The sequence below is a fragment of the Schistocerca gregaria genome, chromosome 6 (genome assembly GCF_023897955.1).
Source record: "Schistocerca gregaria isolate iqSchGreg1 chromosome 6, iqSchGreg1.2, whole genome shotgun sequence".
Classification (NCBI taxonomy): Eukaryota; Metazoa; Arthropoda; class Insecta; order Orthoptera; family Acrididae; genus Schistocerca; species Schistocerca gregaria.
The window spans coordinates 99,116,852-99,125,651 of record NC_064925.1 but is presented as its reverse complement, the minus strand read 5'-3'; the positions used below and the strand labels follow the sequence as shown (position 1 = coordinate 99,125,651).

General features: G+C 46.1%; 1 protein-coding gene across 1 annotated transcript in view; it reads left to right on the top strand.

Annotated features, from left to right (window-relative positions):
• The first annotated feature begins 1,102 nt into the window (after window positions 1-1,102).
• Window positions 1,103-8,800, top strand: part of LOC126278545 (prokineticin-2-like) — a 35,408-nt gene continuing 27,710 nt past the window's right edge. Inside the window, exon 1 of the mRNA XM_049978724.1 lies at window positions 1,103-1,173. The gene's annotated coding sequence lies outside the window, so the exon portion shown is untranslated. The remainder of the gene's footprint in view (window positions 1,174-8,800) is intronic.

Here is an 8,800-nt window from a genome sequence, read left to right as displayed (position 1 = left end):
TTACTTGTAACCGTTTTGGCGCGAATGCGCACAGAGCAGTCTTTGTTTCACTTTGCAGAAGTTAAGTTGTTATTTCGCTTTGTAAAAGAACAGTCAAGTCTTGTGTTTGGTTAAAGTGGAAATTAAATATATGAAGATTGATACAAAATTGTTTTCTTGATGTGACAATTAAGAAGAAGTATATGTGACTTTACAAGAAGTTTAATAAAAATGTGGATCGTGAACACCAAGTCAAAAATTATTTCTACCATACCATCGTTCTGATCCGGTATTGTTTGATCATTAAGAATTTCCTCAAAAACGCATTTGTTAGGTCTTCAAATATTGCTAAAATACAGATCTGGACCTTCTAGAAGTCAAAGTGGAATCACCCTAGAATCAGGAAGATGAGCCATAACAACTTCGACGAAATCTACGTGGGAATCCATTCAAGATATGTGACAAAATTAATGACTTTTTTTTACAGTGACTTCATTATTTCCATTCTGACGATACAATCCACAGTCAATAACTTTGTTGTTGCCCGGTAAAGCGAACATATGCTACGTGAGCAACATTATTAATCTGATTTCTAACCTACTTTGCAAGTGGTGGTATTGTTACAACCTGGTTAACAGTTTGTATCATTATATCGCGAATTAGACATAGGGCGGGGAAACAGTGGTTTGTTGCTTTAATTTTGGGCACCAGCGTAGTTCTGCGAAGGTGCAAGAGAAAACACACAGTCTCTCACCATCGATTACTCTCCAAGATCGGAATCGGTTGTGTTTCCGCTCGGCGGTGCATTGCCGTTGTCTTCAGTCCGGTATTGCTGTATCGGTGACTCGATTACTCGGCGGTAGGCTCGGAGGCAAACACGCTAAAAGACCTTGAAAGGCCACAGGCCTGCTATCTCGCACGTCACAGCTACTTGTTTAGCCTAGCAGACAATAAAAACGTGATGCACCTCTATTGTAAATTAAACGATCAGCCAAGATTAACCGATTACTACCTGATACCACGATTTAAATAGAAGACAAACATGATTACGATTTCGAAACCGTACATCCCGTGACGCAACTGGCTTGCTCCCGAGATAAAAACCGGAGGTTATATACCCGGAGCTCCTACCGGACACGCCTGCCAGTGGTCAGAGCTTCGCCCGCCCACCTCGCCAAAACCACTCCAACGCAGGTGAGTCGCCTGCCAACCCTCGGCAGTTCGCCCTCAGTTTCCCGCCTGCAACATGCACTCTGTTGTGCCGGGAGTAACTGGCATAATAATAACTTTTTTTTTAGTCTTAAGTTTCCTGGCTCTGGTTTTATGCCACCCGCCGAGAATTCCTCTCTTGTGCCAACCTCTTCATCTCAGAGTAGCACTTGCAACCTGCGTCCTCAGTTGTTTGCTGGATGGGTTTCAGTCTCCGTTTCCCTCTACAGCTTTACCCTCTACAGCTTGCTCTAGTACCATGGAAGTCATTAATGTCCTGTCATCCTCTCCATTCCCTTTCTCAGTGTTTTCCACACATTCCTTTCATCTCAGATTCTGCGCAGAACCTCCTCCTTCCTTAACTCATCAGTCTACCCAATTTTCAACATACCTCTGTAGCACCACATCTCAGACCTTTCGATTCTCTTCTGTTCCGGTTTTCCTGCCGTCCATGTTTTCGTAACATACAATGCTGTGCTCCCAACACACATTCTCAGAAATTTCTTCCTCAAATTAAGGCCTATTTTTGACACTAGAAGGCTTCTTTTGGCCAGGAATGCCCTTTTTGCCTTGCTAGTTTGCTTTTGATGTCCTCCTTGCTCCGTTCGTCACTGATTATTTTGCTGCCTAGGTAGTCGAATTCCTTGACTTCATCACCTTTGTGACCACCAGTCCCAGTTACGTTTCTCGCTGCTCTTTCCTCGCTGTTCTCATTTCTGCTACTTCTCATTACTTTCGTCAGAATAGCCTCTCTCGTGCCTTTACCTTTCCTAAAGCCAAACTGATCGTCATTTAACATATCCTTAATTTTCTTTTCAGTTCTTCTGTATATTATTCTTGTCCGCAATTTGTATGCATGAGCTGTTAAGCTGGTTGTACGATAATTCTCACACGTGTTAACCCTTGCAGTCGTCGGAATAATGTGCATGATGTTTTTCCGAAAGTCAGTTGATATGTCGCCAGATTCATATATTCTACACACCAACGTGAATAGCCGTTTTGTCGCCACTTCTCCCAATGATTTTAGAAATTCTGGCGGAATGTTATTTATCCCTTCTCTGTTATTTCGTCTTCAGTCCTCCAAAGCTGTCTTAAATTCTGATTCTAGTACTGTACAGGTAACATACAGGGTGTCCCAACAGGAGTGGTTTGTTTTCAGGGATATGACAGAAACCATCATTCAGACCAAGAAAAATTAGTAAACACCGACTGTAAAATGGCTACCTTAAAAGCAATGAGCTCTACTTCATCTTCGATACTCTGAAACAAATCAAATCTCTTCTACTGAACAAGCTCATGTTTACTAGAAATTTCTTGTTGGCTTGGTCCATACTACATTCTCCTGAAATATGAAAAGCAAAGAGGAGGAGAAGAATATTAGAAGATTAATGTTTAACATTCCGTCGACAACGAGGTCATTAGGGACGGGGAAAGCAAAGCGTTTTTTCACATTACCTACGATGAAGAAGTGCTCACAGCTCTTAAGGTATCACTTTTACAGACTATGTTTACTAAATTTTTTTCTTTAAATGAACGTTCTTGTCAAGTCCCTGAATATTGACCATTCAACCCTGGACACCTGTACCTTACAATGACAGACATGTGATACCATTTTAAACTTTCAGGACCTCCAGTAATGATGCAAATTGACGAAAATAATTGCACCTTAATAAAATTTTAGCAGCTTTTGGTAATGGAAAACTTCCACAGGCTGACAATGATTCTCCGCTGAGGATTTTAGTCCAGAGGCCAGTTAAAGTTTAGTTCGTTTCATTTTGTGTCCCTGCAACTCCAGCTACCTTTGTTACTATACTGAAACAATCAAATGTGGTTCAGGTGAACTTCGTAACATGTTAACTTACTTTGTAATCAATTTCACGATAGTGGTAGTCTCCCATATACACTCCTGCTCATAAATTAAGGATAATGCTGATACATGGTGAAACAAAGCTCTGGTGGGCGGTTTGCGGGTTTAAATCACCTCGGGGTATGATCATGCGGTACATTTGACCTGTGGTCGTCGCACGGTGGCTCTGGCAGCAATCCACATATGAAGAGGTGCAGCGAGTAAGTGTGCAGACGTTTTCAGACGTTCTAATGGTGATTGTGTGTTGAAAATGGCTCAAAGAACACATATTGATGACGTTATGAGGGGTAGAATACTAGGGCGACTGGAGGCTGGTCATACACAGCAGGTCTGTGTGGCACAAAGTGTGATCTCAAGATTATGGCAACGATTCCAGCAGACAGGAAACCCGTACAGGCGCTACAGTACGGAACGTCCACAGTGTACAACACCACAAGAAGACCGATATCTCACCATCAGTGCCCGCAGACGGCCACTGAGTACTGCAGGTAGCCTTGCTCGGGACCTTACCGCAGCCACTGGAACACTTGTCTCCAGACAAACCGTCTACAGACGACTGAACAGACATGGTTTATTCGCCCGGAGACCTGCAAGGTGCATTCCACTGACCCCTGGTCACAGAAGAGCCCGTAAAGCCGGGTGTCAAGAACACAGTACATGCTCATCGGAACAGTGGTCCCAGGTTATGTCCTCGGACGAGTCCAGGTATAGTCTGAAAAGTGATTCTCACAGGGTCTTCATCTGGCGTGAACCAGATACCAGCCCCTTAATGCTCTTGAAAGGTCGTGGTTTGATGATGCGGGGTGGGATTGGTGCACGTACACCCCTGCATGTCTTTGACAGAGTAACTGTAACAGGTCAGGTGTATCGGGACGTCATTTTGCACCAGTATGTCGTCCTTTTCTGGGGTGCAGCCCCACCGAGCTGCCATCGTGGAGGAGTATCTTGAAACAGAAGATATCAGGCGAATGGAGTGGCCTGCCTGTTCTCCAGACCTAAACCCCTTGGAGCACGTCTGGGATGCTCTCGGTCGACGTATCGCTGCACGTCGTCAAACGCCTAGGACACTTCAGTAGCTCCGACAGGCACTGCCGCAATAATGGGAGGCTATGACCCAGCAGCTGCTCGAACCAGAGTATCCCAACCCGTCGTGCGGATTGTGTACATGTGCATGGTGATCATATCCCACATTGATGTCATGGTACATGCGCAGGAAACAGTGGCGTTTAGTAGCGTATGTGTTTCGGGACAGTTGTCTACACTTATCACCAATACCGTGGACTTACAGATCTGCGTCGTGTGTATTCCCTATGTGCCTATGCTATTAGGGCCTGTTTTGTGTAGTGCCACGTTGTGTGGCACCACATTCTGCAATTATCCTCAATTTATGAGCATGAGAGTAGATCTAAATATACTGTTTACTGTTTTCATTTTATTTACACTCCTGGAAATTGAAATAAGAACACCGTGAATTCATTGTCCCAGGAAGGGGAAACTTTATTGACACATTCTGGGATCAGATACATCACATGATCACACTGACAGAACCACAGGCACATAGACACAGGCAACAGAGCATGCACAATGTCGGCACTAGTACAGTGGATATCCACCTTTCGCAGCAATGCACGCTGCTATTCTCCCATGGAGACGATCGTAGAGATGCTGGCTGTAGTCCTGTGGAACGGCTTGCCATGCCATTTCCACCTGGCGCCTCAGCTGGACCAGCGTTCGTGCTGGACGTGCAGACCGCGTGAGACGACGCTTCATCCAGTCCCAAACATGCTCAATGGGGGACAGATCCGGAGATCTTGCTGGCCAGGGTACTTGACTTACACCTTCTAGAGCACATTGGGTGGCACGGGATACATGCGGACGTGCATTGTCCTGTTGGAATAGCAAGTTCCCTTGCCGGTCTAGGAATGGTAGAACGATGGGTTCGATGACGGTTTGGATGTACCGTGCACTATTCAGTGTCCCCTCGACGATCACCAGAGGTGTACGGCCAGTGTAGGAGATCGCACCCCACACCATGATGCCGGGTGTTGGCCCTGTGTGTCTCGGTCGTATGCAGTCCTGATTGTGGCGCTCACCTGAACGGCGCCAAACACGCATACGACCATCATTGGCACCAAGGCAGAAGCGACTCTCATCGCTGAAGACGACACGTCTCCATTCGTCCCTCCATTCACGCCTGTCACGACACCACTGTAGGCGGGCTGCACAATGTTGTGGCGTGAGCGGAAGACGGCCTAACGGTGTGCGGGACCGTAGCCCAGCTTCATGGAGACGGTTGCGAATGGTCCTCGCCGATACCCCAGGAGCAACAGTGTCCCTAATTTGCTGGGAAGTGGCGGTGCGGTCCCCTACGGCACTGCGTAGGATCCTACGGTCTTGGCGTGCATCCGTGCGTCGCTGCGGTCCGGTCCCAGGTCGACGGGCACGTGCGCCTTCCGCCGACCACTGGCGACAACATCGATGTAGTGTGGAGACCTCACGCCCCACTTGTTGAGCAATTCGGTTGTACGTCCACCCGGCCTCCCGCATGCCCACTATACGCCCTCGTTCAAAGTCCGTCAACTGCACATACGGTTCACGTCCACGCTGTCGCGGCATGCTACCAGTGTTAAAGACTGCGATGGAGCTCCGTAAGCCACGGCAAACTGGCTGACACTGACGGCGGCGGTGCACAAATGCTGCGCAGCTAGCGCCATTCGACGACCAACACCGCGGTTCCTGGTGTGTCCGCTGTGCCGTGCGTGTGATCTCCATGGCCATGGAACGAGTCAGTGCATGAATTTGAGATCAGAAAAGTTAATATGAGATAAAATAAAATATACACAAACTCCATGCTGACGAGTAGTAGTTTAGTATACGAGTACACCGAGTTAAAAGTCGTCGGATAGCAATACGCACACATACAGACGGCGGTAGTATTGCCCACGCAAGGTATAAAAGCGCATGCATTAGCGGAGCTGTCATTTGTACTCAAGTGAGTCGTGTGAAAAGGTTTCCGACGTGATTGTGGCCGCACGATGGGAATTAACAGACGTTCAACGCGTAATGGTAATTGGAGCTAGACACATGGGATATTTCATTTTGGACTGGGCAGTTCAGTATTCCCAGACGCACAGTGTCAAGAGTGTACCGAGAATTACAAATTTCAGGCGTTACCTCTCATCACGGACAACACAGTGGCTGACGGCCTTCACTTAACTAGCTAGAACAGCGTGGTTTGCGTGGAGTTGTCAGTGCTAACAGACAAGCAACACTGTTTAAAATAACTACAGAAGTCAATGTGGGATGTACGACGAACGTATCTGTTAGGATAGTGTGCCGAAATTTGGCATTAATGAGCTGTGGCAGGAGGAGACCGACGCGATGGCCTTTGCTAACAGCACGACGTCGCCTGCAGCGCCTCTCCTGGGTTCGTGACCATATCCGTTGGCCACTAGGCGGCCGCAAAACCGTGGCCTGGTCGGATGAGTCCAGATTTCGGTTCGTACGGTGATGATATGGTTCGAGTGTGGCGCAGACATCGCGAAGCCTATGGACCTAAGTTGTCAACAAGGCACTCTGCAAGCTGGTGGTGGCTTCATAAGGGTGTGAGTCGTATTTACATGGAATGGACTGAGTCGTCTGGTCCAACTGAGCCCATCAGTGGCTGAAAATGGTTACGTGCGATTATTTGCAGACAATTTGCTGCCATTCGTGGATTTCGTGTTCCAAAACAAAGATGGAATTTTTATAGATGGGAATCAGCCATGTCACCGGGACTCAATTGTTCGGTAGTGGTTTGAAGAACATCCTGAACAGTTCAAACGAATGATTTGGCAACCCAGCTCCCCCGACATGAATCCTTTAGAACATTCCTGGCGCATAACTGAGACACGGTTCGTGCGCAAAATCCTGCACCGGTCACACTTTCGAAATTATGGAGGGCTTTTGAGGTAGCAGGGCTCAGTATTTCTGCTGCGGACTTCAGCGACGTGTTCAGACAGTGCCTTGTGGCCAAGTCGTCTCTAGAATGATTCTCCATTTGTCTATGTACTTTCCAAAACCTATCACGTGCCCGTGGCGTTGACAGGTGTGGCTCAGTCTCGTAGCGGACAGTGGTCATAAATGATCCAAGCTTACAACAGTGCCAAGTAGTATGCCTACCGGAATATATCCATACCCATATTGGAAGCCACCCCTTTAAAACCCAGACGATATCACCCAAACTGCTTCCTTCGAGCCACGCGGCATTAGCCGAGCGGTCTGGGGCGCTGCAGTCGTGGACTGTGCGACTGGTCCTTGCGGAGGTTCGAGTCCTCCCTCGGGCATGGGTGTGTCTGTTTGTCCTTAGGATAATTTAGGTTCAGTAGTGTGTAAGCTTAGGGACTTATGATCTTAGCAGTTAAGTCTCATAAGATTTCACACACGTTTGAACATCTGAGCTTCCTTCGAACAACAAACCTTGTCTGAAGCTGCACTATGCAGGGCAAAAGGAGGACCGACACGATATTTTGAGGCATCCGATGACTTTTGTCTCCGCAGTGTATATTACCATAACCTTGCAAAGCAGAAATTTGCTTATTTTTCCACGAACCCCCCCAACAGAATAGAAAGAGTGACTTATGAGGAAGTTCTTTAGCTTAGGTTTGAAAGTGCGTCGGTTAGAGCTTAGATTTTTTAATTCTTGTGATAGTTCACTGAAAATGAATGCAGCAGAATAGCACACGTTTCTGGGCGACAGTCAAGGAGGGGCGATCCAAATGCAGATTACATTTCTGCGAGCATTAACTTCGTGAAGGCTTCTAATTCATGGAACTAGGATCGAATTTTTAATAATAAACGAAATTAAAAATAATATGCATTGATACGCCAATGTCAGAATTTCCAGACTAATGAATAGGGGCCGGCCGGAGTGGTTCTAGGCGATACAGTCTAGAACCGCGAGACCGCTACGGTCGCAGGTTCGAATCCTGCCTCGGGAAAGGGTGTGTGTGATGTCCTTAGGTTGGTTAGGTTTGAGTAGTTCTAAGTTCTAGGGGACTGGTGACCTCAGAAGTTAAGTCCCATAGTGCTCAGAGCAACTTTTTTTTTAATGAATAGGGGCAACAGGATGTTCACGAACATATGCTACACACTAGCCGAATTGCCCGCTTCTGAGCCAAAAATACCCTTTGTGAATGGGAAGAGTTACCCCTGAATTTAACGCTGTGTGTCATAAGTGAATAAAAATAAGCAAAGTAGATTAATTTTTTATTATACTATCACATGCGTTTCTGATGGTAAATATAGTAGCAGTGAGTGTCTGAACAAGATCCTGAACATGGGTTTTCCATGACAGTTTACCACCTATCTGAACATTCAGGAATTTGAATTGTTCAGACTTGCAAATCATATTCCAATTCTATATAATCAAAATGTCAGTTTTAGTTCAATTTTTGTTTAGAAACTGGAAAACAGTGAGTCTTACTGTGATTTAGCATTTATTTTTTCTCTACAAACCATGAATATATGTGAAACGTCCCCTTTGAAAAATTATACATGACTGTGCTTAAACTGACACACAATAGTTTTTAGCGCAACGCAATCTGACTTTCAATAATCCCTACAAGAGAATGGCCCTGAGTAACATTAACCTATATGTTTCACAAATCACTTACCTCACAAAAATCTTCGTTACTCGAACTACTGCAATACAGCAAGCGCCACTACTGCCAACTAACTAAAAGATTCAAACTACGGAAGTCACTA